We start from the raw sequence: 12,282 nt of genomic DNA, 5'->3' as shown, positions 1-12,282 counted from the left end.
GCGCGTATGTGGGTCGTAAGAGCATTAACTTTGCGATCGTGGAGTGTAGTTGGCGCAAAATCTTAAAAAATGCTACAACTTAGGAAGTGGTTCTCGCATTCTTCACATTTCAGAACTGCGGGGTATGCTGTTAACGCTGTATCAAAGCACCCCAGCCGACGCTGTGGGCGTAATAATCGAGCTCGGCACAGTCCGCAAAAGAAATAATTTTAGCAGAGCGTGGTTTCGATCCACGGACCTCTGGGTTATGGGCCCAGCACGCTTCCACTGCGCCACTCTGCTGCCTGGGGTTGCGCCGGCTCTTCGCCACGTGACGTGGGACACTTGGAAAGTGTTGTCTGCGTCGCTTTCACACGCCTGTATTTAATTGCGTATCATCTCCTACAGCTCTCAGCTTGACTTGTCTCGACTTTGCTCGACTGACGCTACGCTGACGCTTGCAGGCAGCGATATTTACCACGATCGACTCGACATGCAGCTGCGAGATGCACAGGAGCAACAAAGCACTCCACGGTGCGGCGACATACGAAATCCACTGCCCAGCTACGCGTCGGCAACTAACAAAACGCCGACCCTGCCAGGATTCGAACCTGGAATCTTCTGATCCGTAGTCAGACGCGTTATCCGTTGCGCCACAGGGCCAGTGGCAGCATTTCTTTCTACGAGACAAGTGCAATTCGCTAAGAAACGTGTTCTCCATGGCTGAGCAAGCTCCCAAGGAAGGTACCTTTCGTGCAGCTGCGTGGCCGCAGTGCGCCTGCAGAGCTTAGAGCTTGCCACGCATCTGCTCTCGCTGTTCGACAGGTAGCAGAAGGCAAGGCGCGCGTTTTCCCACGTTTTCTCGACGACGAGAGCCGGTTGATGTGCATGTAAGCGTAGCATATGAAACAAGAATAGCACGAAGCATTGGTAGTCAGGTGCCAAAGTCGCAGTATGGCATCAGGTGGCGATCGTATGTTTCTGTGGCCACCACTGGATTGCAGCAAAGTGAATACCGCTAACTGAGAGCACTCTGTTGTAGCCCCAGTGGCGCAATTGGTTAGCGCACGGTACTTATAAGGCAGTAGCCGTGAGCAATGCCGGGGTTGTGAGTTCGAGCCTCACCTGGGGCATACTTTTATTTCTTAGCAGCTGTCTCTGACAGCAACAGGAGGCTAGGTTTGAGATGTATCAGCTATTTGAGTAACATAATTGTGCATTCGAGACGCTAGCTGCGTCTTCCTCGGTAGTATAGTGGTCAGTATCCCCGCCTGTCACGCGGGAGACCGGGGTTCGATTCCCCGCCGGGGAGGCACATCCGATTTTTAATTGCTGCTCTATCACTCGCCGAACTTAGTGTAGGTCGTTTGCGGCTACTAGCACCATATCTCTCGCACACAGGCACCTGTCTACAGCGCATCCTCGGTAGTATAGTGGTTAGTATCCCCGCCTGTCACGCGGGAGACCGGGGTTCGATTCCCCGCCGGGGAGATGCGATTTTTATCTCACAACCCTGTTCGAGTGTTGCGCGTATGTGGGTCGTAAGAGCATTAACTTTGCGATCGTGGAGTGTAGTTGGCGCAAAATCTTAAAAAATGCTACAACTTAGGAAGTGGTTCTCGCATTCTTCACATTTCAGAACTGCGGGGTATGCTGTTAACGCTGTATCAAAGCACCCCAGCCGACGCTGTGGGCGTAATAATCGAGCTCGGCACAGTCCGCAAAAGAAATAATTTTAGCAGAGCGTGGTTTCGATCCACGGACCTCTGGGTTATGGGCCCAGCACGCTTCCACTGCGCCACTCTGCTGCCTGGGGTTGCGCCGGCTCTTCGCCACGTGACGTGGGACACTTGGAAAGTGTTGTCTGCGTCGCTTTCACACGCCTGTATTTAATTGCGTATCATCTCCTACAGCTCTCAGCTTGACTTGTCTCGACTTTGCTCGACTGACGCTACGCTGACGCTTGCAGGCAGCGATATTTACCACGATCGACTCGACATGCAGCTGCGAGATGCACAGGAGCAACAAAGCACTCCACGGTGCGGCGACATACGAAATCCACTGCCCAGCTACGCGTCGGCAACTAACAAAACGCCGACCCTGCCAGGATTCGAACCTGGAATCTTCTGATCCGTAGTCAGACGCGTTATCCGTTGCGCCACAGGGCCAGTGGCAGCATTTCTTTCTACGAGACAAGTGCAATTCGCTAAGAAACGTGTTCTCCATGGCTGAGCAAGCTCCCAAGGAAGGTACCTTTCGTGCAGCTGCGTGGCCGCAGTGCGCCTGCAGAGCTTAGAGCTTGCCACGCATCTGCTCTCGCTGTTCGACAGGTAGCAGAAGGCAAGGCGCGCGTTTTCCCACGTTTTCTCGACGACGAGAGCCGGTTGATGTGCATGTAAGCGTAGCATATGAAACAAGAATAGCACGAAGCATTGGTAGTCAGGTGCCAAAGTCGCAGTATGGCATCAGGTGGCGATCGTATGTTTCTGTGGCCACCACTGGATTGCAGCAAAGTGAATACCGCTAACTGAGAGCACTCTGTTGTAGCCCCAGTGGCGCAATTGGTTAGCGCACGGTACTTATAAGGCAGTAGCCGTGAGCAATGCCGGGGTTGTGAGTTCGAGCCTCACCTGGGGCATACTTTTATTTCTTAGCAGCTGTCTCTGACAGCAACAGGAGGCTAGGTTTGAGATGTATCAGCTATTTGAGTAACATAATTGTGCATTCGAGACGCTAGCTGCGTCTTCCTCGGTAGTATAGTGGTCAGTATCCCCGCCTGTCACGCGGGAGACCGGGGTTCGATTCCCCGCCGGGGAGGCACATCCGATTTTTAATTGCTGCTCTATCACTCGCCGAACTTAGTGTAGGTCGTTTGCGGCTACTAGCACCATATCTCTCGCACACAGGCACCTGTCTACAGCGCATCCTCGGTAGTATAGTGGTTAGTATCCCCGCCTGTCACGCGGGAGACCGGGGTTCGATTCCCCGCCGGGGAGATGCGATTTTTATCTCACAACCCTGTTCGAGTGTTGCGCGTATGTGGGTCGTAAGAGCATTAACTTTGCGATCGTGGAGTGTAGTTGGCGCAAAATCTTAAAAAATGCTACAACTTAGGAAGTGGTTCTCGCATTCTTCACATTTCAGAACTGCGGGGTATGCTGTTAACGCTGTATCAAAGCACCCCAGCCGACGCTGTGGGCGTAATAATCGAGCTCGGCACAGTCCGCAAAAGAAATAATTTTAGCAGAGCGTGGTTTCGATCCACGGACCTCTGGGTTATGGGCCCAGCACGCTTCCACTGCGCCACTCTGCTGCCTGGGGTTGCGCCGGCTCTTCGCCACGTGACGTGGGACACTTGGAAAGTGTTGTCTGCGTCGCTTTCACACGCCTGTATTTAATTGCGTATCATCTCCTACAGCTCTCAGCTTGACTTGTCTCGACTTTGCTCGACTGACGCTACGCTGACGCTTGCAGGCAGCGATATTTACCACGATCGACTCGACATGCAGCTGCGAGATGCACAGGAGCAACAAAGCACTCCACGGTGCGGCGACATACGAAATCCACTGCCCAGCTACGCGTCGGCAACTAACAAAACGCCGACCCTGCCAGGATTCGAACCTGGAATCTTCTGATCCGTAGTCAGACGCGTTATCCGTTGCGCCACAGGGCCAGTGGCAGCATTTCTTTCTACGAGACAAGTGCAATTCGCTAAGAAACGTGTTCTCCATGGCTGAGCAAGCTCCCAAGGAAGGTACCTTTCGTGCAGCTGCGTGGCCGCAGTGCGCCTGCAGAGCTTAGAGCTTGCCACGCATCTGCTCTCGCTGTTCGACAGGTAGCAGAAGGCAAGGCGCGCGTTTTCCCACGTTTTCTCGACGACGAGAGCCGGTTGATGTGCATGTAAGCGTAGCATATGAAACAAGAATAGCACGAAGCATTGGTAGTCAGGTGCCAAAGTCGCAGTATGGCATCAGGTGGCGATCGTATGTTTCTGTGGCCACCACTGGATTGCAGCAAAGTGAATACCGCTAACTGAGAGCACTCTGTTGTAGCCCCAGTGGCGCAATTGGTTAGCGCACGGTACTTATAAGGCAGTAGCCGTGAGCAATGCCGGGGTTGTGAGTTCGAGCCTCACCTGGGGCATACTTTTATTTCTTAGCAGCTGTCTCTGACAGCAACAGGAGGCTAGGTTTGAGATGTATCAGCTATTTGAGTAACATAATTGTGCATTCGAGACGCTAGCTGCGTCTTCCTCGGTAGTATAGTGGTCAGTATCCCCGCCTGTCACGCGGGAGACCGGGGTTCGATTCCCCGCCGGGGAGGCACATCCGATTTTTAATTGCTGCTCTATCACTCGCCGAACTTAGTGTAGGTCGTTTGCGGCTACTAGCACCATATCTCTCGCACACAGGCACCTGTCTACAGCGCATCCTCGGTAGTATAGTGGTTAGTATCCCCGCCTGTCACGCGGGAGACCGGGGTTCGATTCCCCGCCGGGGAGATGCGATTTTTATCTCACAACCCTGTTCGAGTGTTGCGCGTATGTGGGTCGTAAGAGCATTAACTTTGCGATCGTGGAGTGTAGTTGGCGCAAAATCTTAAAAAATGCTACAACTTAGGAAGTGGTTCTCGCATTCTTCACATTTCAGAACTGCGGGGTATGCTGTTAACGCTGTATCAAAGCACCCCAGCCGACGCTGTGGGCGTAATAATCGAGCTCGGCACAGTCCGCAAAAGAAATAATTTTAGCAGAGCGTGGTTTCGATCCACGGACCTCTGGGTTATGGGCCCAGCACGCTTCCACTGCGCCACTCTGCTGCCTGGGGTTGCGCCGGCTCTTCGCCACGTGACGTGGGACACTTGGAAAGTGTTGTCTGCGTCGCTTTCACACGCCTGTATTTAATTGCGTATCATCTCCTACAGCTCTCAGCTTGACTTGTCTCGACTTTGCTCGACTGACGCTACGCTGACGCTTGCAGGCAGCGATATTTACCACGATCGACTCGACATGCAGCTGCGAGATGCACAGGAGCAACAAAGCACTCCACGGTGCGGCGACATACGAAATCCACTGCCCAGCTACGCGTCGGCAACTAACAAAACGCCGACCCTGCCAGGATTCGAACCTGGAATCTTCTGATCCGTAGTCAGACGCGTTATCCGTTGCGCCACAGGGCCAGTGGCAGCATTTCTTTCTACGAGACAAGTGCAATTCGCTAAGAAACGTGTTCTCCATGGCTGAGCAAGCTCCCAAGGAAGGTACCTTTCGTGCAGCTGCGTGGCCGCAGTGCGCCTGCAGAGCTTAGAGCTTGCCACGCATCTGCTCTCGCTGTTCGACAGGTAGCAGAAGGCAAGGCGCGCGTTTTCCCACGTTTTCTCGACGACGAGAGCCGGTTGATGTGCATGTAAGCGTAGCATATGAAACAAGAATAGCACGAAGCATTGGTAGTCAGGTGCCAAAGTCGCAGTATGGCATCAGGTGGCGATCGTATGTTTCTGTGGCCACCACTGGATTGCAGCAAAGTGAATACCGCTAACTGAAAGCACTCTGTTGTAGCCCCAGTGGCGCAATTGGTTAGCGCACGGTACTTATAAGGCAGTAGCCGTGAGCAATGCCGGGGTTGTGAGTTCGAGCCTCACCTGGGGCATACTTTTATTTCTTAGCAGCTGTCTCTGACAGCAACAGGAGGCTAGGTTTGAGATGTATCAGCTATTTGAGTAACATAATTGTGCATTCGAGACGCTAGCTGCGTCTTCCTCGGTAGTATAGTGGTCAGTATCCCCGCCTGTCACGCGGGAGACCGGGGTTCGATTCCCCGCCGGGGAGGCACATCCGATTTTTAATTGCTGCTCTATCACTCGCCGAACTTAGTGTAGGTCGTTTGCGGCTACTAGCACCATATCTCTCGCACACAGGCACCTGTCTACAGCGCATCCTCGGTAGTATAGTGGTTAGTATCCCCGCCTGTCACGCGGGAGACCGGGGTTCGATTCCCCGCCGGGGAGATGCGATTTTTATCTCACAACCCTGTTCGAGTGTTGCGCGTATGTGGGTCGTAAGAGCATTAACTTTGCGATCGTGGAGTGTAGTTGGCGCAAAATCTTAAAAAATGCTACAACTTAGGAAGTGGTTCTCGCATTCTTCACATTTCAGAACTGCGGGGTATGCTGTTAACGCTGTATCAAAGCACCCCAGCCGACGCTGTGGGCGTAATAATCGAGCTCGGCACAGTCCGCAAAAGAAATAATTTTAGCAGAGCGTGGTTTCGATCCACGGACCTCTGGGTTATGGGCCCAGCACGCTTCCACTGCGCCACTCTGCTGCCTGGGGTTGCGCCGGCTCTTCGCCACGTGACGTGGGACACTTGGAAAGTGTTGTCTGCGTCCCTTTCACACGCCTGTATTTAATTGCGTATCATCTCCTACAGCTCTCAGCTTGACTTGTCTCGACTTTGCTCGACTGACGCTACGCTGACGCTTGCAGGCAGCGATATTTACCACGATCGACTCGACATGCAGCTGCGAGATGCACAGGAGCAACAAAGCACTCCACGGTGCGGCGACATACGAAATCCACTGCCCAGCTACGCGTCGGCAACTAACAAAACGCCGACCCTGCCAGGATTCGAACCTGGAATCTTCTGATCCGTAGTCAGACGCGTTATCCGTTGCGCCACAGGGCCAGTGGCAGCATTTCTTTCTACGAGACAAGTGCAATTCGCTAAGAAACGTGTTCTCCATGGCTGAGCAAGCTCCCAAGGAAGGTACCTTTCGTGCAGCTGCGTGGCCGCAGTGCGCCTGCAGAGCTTAGAGCTTGCCACGCATCTGCTCTCGCTGTTCGACAGGTAGCAGAAGGCAAGGCGCGCGTTTTCCCACGTTTTCTCGACGACGAGAGCCGGTTGATGTGCATGTAAGCGTAGCATATGAAACAAGAATAGCACGAAGCATTGGTAGTCAGGTGCCAAAGTCGCAGTATGGCATCAGGTGGCGATCGTATGTTTCTGTGGCCACCACTGGATTGCAGCAAAGTGAATACCGCTAACTGAGAGCACTCTGTTGTAGCCCCAGTGGCGCAATTGGTTAGCGCACGGTACTTATAAGGCAGTAGCCGTGAGCAATGCCGGGGTTGTGAGTTCGAGCCTCACCTGGGGCATACTTTTATTTCTTAGCAGCTGTCTCTGACAGCAACAGGAGGCTAGGTTTGAGATGTATCAGCTATTTGAGTAACATAATTGTGCATTCGAGACGCTAGCTGCGTCTTCCTCGGTAGTATAGTGGTCAGTATCCCCGCCTGTCACGCGGGAGACCGGGGTTCGATTCCCCGCCGGGGAGGCACATCCGATTTTTAATTGCTGCTCTATCACTCGCCGAACTTAGTGTAGGTCGTTTGCGGCTACTAGCACCATATCTCTCGCACACAGGCACCTGTCTACAGCGCATCCTCGGTAGTATAGTGGTTAGTATCCCCGCCTGTCACGCGGGAGACCGGGGTTCGATTCCCCGCCGGGGAGATGCGATTTTTATCTCACAACCCTGTTCGAGTGTTGCGCGTATGTGGGTCGTAAGAGCATTAACTTTGCGATCGTGGAGTGTAGTTGGCGCAAAATCTTAAAAAATGCTACAACTTAGGAAGTGGTTCTCGCATTCTTCACATTTCAGAACTGCGGGGTATGCTGTTAACGCTGTATCAAAGCACCCCAGCCGACGCTGTGGGCGTAATAATCGAGCTCGGCACAGTCCGCAAAAGAAATAATTTTAGCAGAGCGTGGTTTCGATCCACGGACCTCTGGGTTATGGGCCCAGCACGCTTCCACTGCGCCACTCTGCTGCCTGGGGTTGCGCCGGCTCTTCGCCACGTGACGTGGGACACTTGGAAAGTGTTGTCTGCGTCGCTTTCACACGCCTGTATTTAATTGCGTATCATCTCCTACAGCTCTCAGCTTGACTTGTCTCGACTTTGCTCGACTGACGCTACGCTGACGCTTGCAGGCAGCGATATTTACCACGATCGACTCGACATGCAGCTGCGAGATGCACAGGAGCAACAAAGCACTCCACGGTGCGGCGACATACGAAATCCACTGCCCAGCTACGCGTCGGCAACTAACAAAACGCCGACCCTGCCAGGATTCGAACCTGGAATCTTCTGATCCGTAGTCAGACGCGTTATCCGTTGCGCCACAGGGCCAGTGGCAGCATTTCTTTCTACGAGACAAGTGCAATTCGCTAAGAAACGTGTTCTCCATGGCTGAGCAAGCTCCCAAGGAAGGTACCTTTCGTGCAGCTGCGTGGCCGCAGTGCGCCTGCAGAGCTTAGAGCTTGCCACGCATCTGCTCTCGCTGTTCGACAGGTAGCAGAAGGCAAGGCGCGCGTTTTCCCACGTTTTCTCGACGACGAGAGCCGGTTGATGTGCATGTAAGCGTAGCATATGAAACAAGAATAGCACGAAGCATTGGTAGTCAGGTGCCAAAGTCGCAGTATGGCATCAGGTGGCGATCGTATGTTTCTGTGGCCACCACTGGATTGCAGCAAAGTGAATACCGCTAACTGAGAGCACTCTGTTGTAGCCCCAGTGGCGCAATTGGTTAGCGCACGGTACTTATAAGGCAGTAGCCGTGAGCAATGCCGGGGTTGTGAGTTCGAGCCTCACCTGGGGCATACTTTTATTTCTTAGCAGCTGTCTCTGACAGCAACAGGAGGCTAGGTTTGAGATGTATCAGCTATTTGAGTAACATAATTGTGCATTCGAGACGCTAGCTGCGTCTTCCTCGGTAGTATAGTGGTCAGTATCCCCGCCTGTCACGCGGGAGACCGGGGTTCGATTCCCGCCGGGGAGGCACATCCGATTTTTAATTGCTGCTCTATCACTCGCCGAACTTAGTGTAGGTCGTTTGCGGCTACTAGCACCATATCTCTCGCACACAGGCACCTGTCTACAGCGCATCCTCGGTAGTATAGTGGTTAGTATCCCCGCCTGTCACGCGGGAGACCGGGGTTCGATTCCCCGCCGGGGAGATGCGATTTTTATCTCACAACCCTGTTCGAGTGTTGCGCGTATGTGGGTCGTAAGAGCATTAACTTTGCGATCGTGGAGTGTAGTTGGCGCAAAATCTTAAAAAATGCTACAACTTAGGAAGTGGTTCTCGCATTCTTCACATTTCAGAACTGCGGGGTATGCTGTTAACGCTGTATCAAAGCACCCCAGCCGACGCTGTGGGCGTAATAATCGAGCTCGGCACAGTCCGCAAAAGAAATAATTTTAGCAGAGCGTGGTTTCGATCCACGGACCTCTGGGTTATGGGCCCAGCACGCTTCCACTGCGCCACTCTGCTGCCTGGGGTTGCGCCGGCTCTTCGCCACGTGACGTGGGACACTTGGAAAGTGTTGTCTGCGTCCCTTTCACACGCCTGTATTTAATTGCGTATCATCTCCTACAGCTCTCAGCTTGACTTGTCTCGACTTTGCTCGACTGACGCTACGCTGACGCTTGCAGGCAGCGATATTTACCACGATCGACTCGACATGCAGCTGCGAGATGCACAGGAGCAACAAAGCACTCCACGGTGCGGCGACATACGAAATCCACTGCCCAGCTACGCGTCGGCAACTAACAAAACGCCGACCCTGCCAGGATTCGAACCTGGAATCTTCTGATCCGTAGTCAGACGCGTTATCCGTTGCGCCACAGGGCCAGTGGCAGCATTTCTTTCTACGAGACAAGTGCAATTCGCTAAGAAACGTGTTCTCCATGGCTGAGCAAGCTCCCAAGGAAGGTACCTTTCGTGCAGCTGCGTGGCCGCAGTGCGCCTGCAGAGCTTAGAGCTTGCCACGCATCTGCTCTCGCTGTTCGACAGGTAGCAGAAGGCAAGGCGCGCGTTTTCCCACGTTTTCTCGACGACGAGAGCCGGTTGATGTGCATGTAAGCGTAGCATATGAAACAAGAATAGCACGAAGCATTGGTAGTCAGGTGCCAAAGTCGCAGTATGGCATCAGGTGGCGATCGTATGTTTCTGTGGCCACCACTGGATTGCAGCAAAGTGAATACCGCTAACTGAGAGCACTCTGTTGTAGCCCCAGTGGCGCAATTGGTTAGCGCACGGTACTTATAAGGCAGTAGCCGTGAGCAATGCCGGGGTTGTGAGTTCGAGCCTCACCTGGGGCATACTTTTATTTCTTAGCAGCTGTCTCTGACAGCAACAGGAGGCTAGGTTTGAGATGTATCAGCTATTTGAGTAACATAATTGTGCATTCGAGACGCTAGCTGCGTCTTCCTCGGTAGTATAGTGGTCAGTATCCCCGCCTGTCACGCGGGAGACCGGGGTTCGATTCCCCGCCGGGGAGGCACATCCGATTTTTAATTGCTGCTCTATCACTCGCCGAACTTAGTGTAGGTCGTTTGCGGCTACTAGCACCATATCTCTCGCACACAGGCACCTGTCTACAGCGCATCCTCGGTAGTATAGTGGTTAGTATCCCCGCCTGTCACGCGGGAGACCGGGGTTCGATTCCCCGCCGGGGAGATGCGATTTTTATCTCACAACCCTGTTCGAGTGTTGCGCGTATGTGGGTCGTAAGAGCATTAACTTTGCGATCGTGGAGTGTAGTTGGCGCAAAATCTTAAAAAATGCTACAACTTAGGAAGTGGTTCTCGCATTCTTCACATTTCAGAACTGCGGGGTATGCTGTTAACGCTGTATCAAAGCACCCCAGCCGACGCTGTGGGCGTAATAATCGAGCTCGGCACAGTCCGCAAAAGAAATAATTTTAGCAGAGCGTGGTTTCGATCCACGGACCTCTGGGTTATGGGCCCAGCACGCTTCCACTGCGCCACTCTGCTGCCTGGGGTTGCGCCGGCTCTTCGCCACGTGACGTGGGACACTTGGAAAGTGTTGTCTGCGTCCCTTTCACACGCCTGTATTTAATTGCGTATCATCTCCTACAGCTCTCAGCTTGACTTGTCTCGACTTTGCTCGACTGACGCTACGCTGACGCTTGCAGGCAGCGATATTTACCACGATCGACTCGACATGCAGCTGCGAGATGCACAGGAGCAACAAAGCACTCCACGGTGCGGCGACATACGAAATCCACTGCCCAGCTACGCGTCGGCAACTAACAAAACGCCGACCCTGCCAGGATTCGAACCTGGAATCTTCTGATCCGTAGTCAGACGCGTTATCCGTTGCGCCACAGGGCCAGTGGCAGCATTTCTTTCTACGAGACAAGTGCAATTCGCTAAGAAACGTGTTCTCCATGGCTGAGCAAGCTCCCAAGGAAGGTACCTTTCGTGCAGCTGCGTGGCCGCAGTGCGCCTGCAGAGCTTAGAGCTTGCCACGCATCTGCTCTCGCTGTTCGACAGGTAGCAGAAGGCAAGGCGCGCGTTTTCCCACGTTTTCTCGACGACGAGAGCCGGTTGATGTGCATGTAAGCGTAGCATATGAAACAAGAATAGCACGAAGCATTGGTAGTCAGGTGCCAAAGTCGCAGTATGGCATCAGGTGGCGATCGTATGTTTCTGTGGCCACCACTGGATTGCAGCAAAGTGAATACCGCTAACTGAGAGCACTCTGTTGTAGCCCCAGTGGCGCAATTGGTTAGCGCACGGTACTTATAAGGCAGTAGCCGTGAGCAATGCCGGGGTTGTGAGTTCGAGCCTCACCTGGGGCATACTTTTATTTCTTAGCAGCTGTCTCTGACAGCAACAGGAGGCTAGGTTTGAGATGTATCAGCTATTTGAGTAACATAATTGTGCATTCGAGACGCTAGCTGCGTCTTCCTCGGTAGTATAGTGGTCAGTATCCCCGCCTGTCACGCGGGAGACCGGGGTTCGATTCCCCGCCGGGGAGGCACATCCGATTTTTAATTGCTGCTCTATCACTCGCCGAACTTAGTGTAGGTCGTTTGCGGCTACTAGCACCATATCTCTCGCACACAGGCACCTGTCTACAGCGCATCCTCGGTAGTATAGTGGTTAGTATCCCCGCCTGTCACGCGGGAGACCGGGGTTCGATTCCCCGCCGGGGAGATGCGATTTTTATCTCACAACCCTGTTCGAGTGTTGCGCGTATGTGGGTCGTAAGAGCATTAACTTTGCGATCGTGGAGTGTAGTTGGCGCAAAATCTTAAAAAATGCTACAACTTAGGAAGTGGTTCTCGCATTCTTCACATTTCAGAACTGCGGGGTATGCTGTTAACGCTGTATCAAAGCACCCCAGCCGACGCTGTGGGCGTAATAATCGAGCTCGGCACAGTCCGCAAAAGAAATAATTTTAGCAGAGCGTGGTTTCGATCCACGGACCTCTG

General features: G+C 53.2%; 31 non-coding genes across 31 annotated transcripts; 23 read left to right on the top strand and 8 right to left on the bottom strand.

The window, feature by feature from the left end:
* Window positions 1–569: 569 nt before the first annotated feature.
* On the bottom strand, window positions 570–642 carry Trnar-acg. Its single transcript has one exon. It is a non-coding gene; the product is annotated as a tRNA-Arg (tRNA).
* Window positions 643–1,020: 378 nt separating this feature from the next.
* On the top strand, window positions 1,021–1,112 carry Trnai-uau. Its single transcript is given in 2 exon segments — window positions 1,021–1,058; window positions 1,077–1,112. It is a non-coding gene; the product is annotated as a tRNA-Ile (tRNA).
* Window positions 1,113–1,219: 107 nt separating this feature from the next.
* On the top strand, window positions 1,220–1,291 carry Trnad-guc. The gene has a single exon. It is a non-coding gene; the product is annotated as a tRNA-Asp (tRNA).
* A 107-nt stretch (window positions 1,292–1,398) lies between these two features.
* Window positions 1,399–1,470, top strand: Trnad-guc. Its single transcript has one exon. It is a non-coding gene; the product is annotated as a tRNA-Asp (tRNA).
* A 604-nt stretch (window positions 1,471–2,074) lies between these two features.
* Trnar-acg lies at window positions 2,075–2,147 on the bottom strand. The gene has a single exon. It is a non-coding gene; the product is annotated as a tRNA-Arg (tRNA).
* A 378-nt stretch (window positions 2,148–2,525) lies between these two features.
* Window positions 2,526–2,617, top strand: Trnai-uau. The gene is given in 2 exon segments: window positions 2,526–2,563; window positions 2,582–2,617. It is a non-coding gene; the product is annotated as a tRNA-Ile (tRNA).
* A 107-nt stretch (window positions 2,618–2,724) lies between these two features.
* On the top strand, window positions 2,725–2,796 carry Trnad-guc. Its single transcript has one exon. It is a non-coding gene; the product is annotated as a tRNA-Asp (tRNA).
* Window positions 2,797–2,903: 107 nt separating this feature from the next.
* Trnad-guc lies at window positions 2,904–2,975 on the top strand. The gene has a single exon. It is a non-coding gene; the product is annotated as a tRNA-Asp (tRNA).
* Window positions 2,976–3,579: 604 nt separating this feature from the next.
* On the bottom strand, window positions 3,580–3,652 carry Trnar-acg. Its single transcript has one exon. It is a non-coding gene; the product is annotated as a tRNA-Arg (tRNA).
* A 378-nt stretch (window positions 3,653–4,030) lies between these two features.
* Trnai-uau lies at window positions 4,031–4,122 on the top strand. Its single transcript is given in 2 exon segments — window positions 4,031–4,068; window positions 4,087–4,122. It is a non-coding gene; the product is annotated as a tRNA-Ile (tRNA).
* A 107-nt stretch (window positions 4,123–4,229) lies between these two features.
* Window positions 4,230–4,301, top strand: Trnad-guc. Its single transcript has one exon. It is a non-coding gene; the product is annotated as a tRNA-Asp (tRNA).
* A 107-nt stretch (window positions 4,302–4,408) lies between these two features.
* Trnad-guc lies at window positions 4,409–4,480 on the top strand. Its single transcript has one exon. It is a non-coding gene; the product is annotated as a tRNA-Asp (tRNA).
* A 604-nt stretch (window positions 4,481–5,084) lies between these two features.
* Window positions 5,085–5,157, bottom strand: Trnar-acg. Its single transcript has one exon. It is a non-coding gene; the product is annotated as a tRNA-Arg (tRNA).
* Window positions 5,158–5,535: 378 nt separating this feature from the next.
* Trnai-uau lies at window positions 5,536–5,627 on the top strand. Its single transcript is given in 2 exon segments — window positions 5,536–5,573; window positions 5,592–5,627. It is a non-coding gene; the product is annotated as a tRNA-Ile (tRNA).
* Window positions 5,628–5,734: 107 nt separating this feature from the next.
* On the top strand, window positions 5,735–5,806 carry Trnad-guc. The gene has a single exon. It is a non-coding gene; the product is annotated as a tRNA-Asp (tRNA).
* A 107-nt stretch (window positions 5,807–5,913) lies between these two features.
* Window positions 5,914–5,985, top strand: Trnad-guc. Its single transcript has one exon. It is a non-coding gene; the product is annotated as a tRNA-Asp (tRNA).
* Window positions 5,986–6,589: 604 nt separating this feature from the next.
* Window positions 6,590–6,662, bottom strand: Trnar-acg. The gene has a single exon. It is a non-coding gene; the product is annotated as a tRNA-Arg (tRNA).
* A 378-nt stretch (window positions 6,663–7,040) lies between these two features.
* On the top strand, window positions 7,041–7,132 carry Trnai-uau. The gene is given in 2 exon segments: window positions 7,041–7,078; window positions 7,097–7,132. It is a non-coding gene; the product is annotated as a tRNA-Ile (tRNA).
* A 107-nt stretch (window positions 7,133–7,239) lies between these two features.
* On the top strand, window positions 7,240–7,311 carry Trnad-guc. Its single transcript has one exon. It is a non-coding gene; the product is annotated as a tRNA-Asp (tRNA).
* A 107-nt stretch (window positions 7,312–7,418) lies between these two features.
* Trnad-guc lies at window positions 7,419–7,490 on the top strand. The gene has a single exon. It is a non-coding gene; the product is annotated as a tRNA-Asp (tRNA).
* Window positions 7,491–8,094: 604 nt separating this feature from the next.
* Trnar-acg lies at window positions 8,095–8,167 on the bottom strand. Its single transcript has one exon. It is a non-coding gene; the product is annotated as a tRNA-Arg (tRNA).
* A 378-nt stretch (window positions 8,168–8,545) lies between these two features.
* On the top strand, window positions 8,546–8,637 carry Trnai-uau. Its single transcript is given in 2 exon segments — window positions 8,546–8,583; window positions 8,602–8,637. It is a non-coding gene; the product is annotated as a tRNA-Ile (tRNA).
* Window positions 8,638–8,922: 285 nt separating this feature from the next.
* Window positions 8,923–8,994, top strand: Trnad-guc. The gene has a single exon. It is a non-coding gene; the product is annotated as a tRNA-Asp (tRNA).
* Window positions 8,995–9,598: 604 nt separating this feature from the next.
* Window positions 9,599–9,671, bottom strand: Trnar-acg. The gene has a single exon. It is a non-coding gene; the product is annotated as a tRNA-Arg (tRNA).
* A 378-nt stretch (window positions 9,672–10,049) lies between these two features.
* Trnai-uau lies at window positions 10,050–10,141 on the top strand. Its single transcript is given in 2 exon segments — window positions 10,050–10,087; window positions 10,106–10,141. It is a non-coding gene; the product is annotated as a tRNA-Ile (tRNA).
* A 107-nt stretch (window positions 10,142–10,248) lies between these two features.
* Window positions 10,249–10,320, top strand: Trnad-guc. Its single transcript has one exon. It is a non-coding gene; the product is annotated as a tRNA-Asp (tRNA).
* Window positions 10,321–10,427: 107 nt separating this feature from the next.
* On the top strand, window positions 10,428–10,499 carry Trnad-guc. Its single transcript has one exon. It is a non-coding gene; the product is annotated as a tRNA-Asp (tRNA).
* A 604-nt stretch (window positions 10,500–11,103) lies between these two features.
* On the bottom strand, window positions 11,104–11,176 carry Trnar-acg. Its single transcript has one exon. It is a non-coding gene; the product is annotated as a tRNA-Arg (tRNA).
* Window positions 11,177–11,554: 378 nt separating this feature from the next.
* Window positions 11,555–11,646, top strand: Trnai-uau. Its single transcript is given in 2 exon segments — window positions 11,555–11,592; window positions 11,611–11,646. It is a non-coding gene; the product is annotated as a tRNA-Ile (tRNA).
* A 107-nt stretch (window positions 11,647–11,753) lies between these two features.
* On the top strand, window positions 11,754–11,825 carry Trnad-guc. Its single transcript has one exon. It is a non-coding gene; the product is annotated as a tRNA-Asp (tRNA).
* A 107-nt stretch (window positions 11,826–11,932) lies between these two features.
* Trnad-guc lies at window positions 11,933–12,004 on the top strand. Its single transcript has one exon. It is a non-coding gene; the product is annotated as a tRNA-Asp (tRNA).
* The last annotated feature ends 278 nt before the right edge of the window (window positions 12,005–12,282 follow it).

This window comes from Schistocerca piceifrons, unplaced genomic scaffold (genome assembly GCF_021461385.2).
Source record: "Schistocerca piceifrons isolate TAMUIC-IGC-003096 unplaced genomic scaffold, iqSchPice1.1 HiC_scaffold_1069, whole genome shotgun sequence".
Lineage (NCBI taxonomy): Eukaryota > Metazoa > Arthropoda > Insecta > Orthoptera > Acrididae > Schistocerca > Schistocerca piceifrons.
Note: the sequence above shows the minus strand (reverse complement) of the source record. Positions and strands in the feature narration are given on the sequence as shown.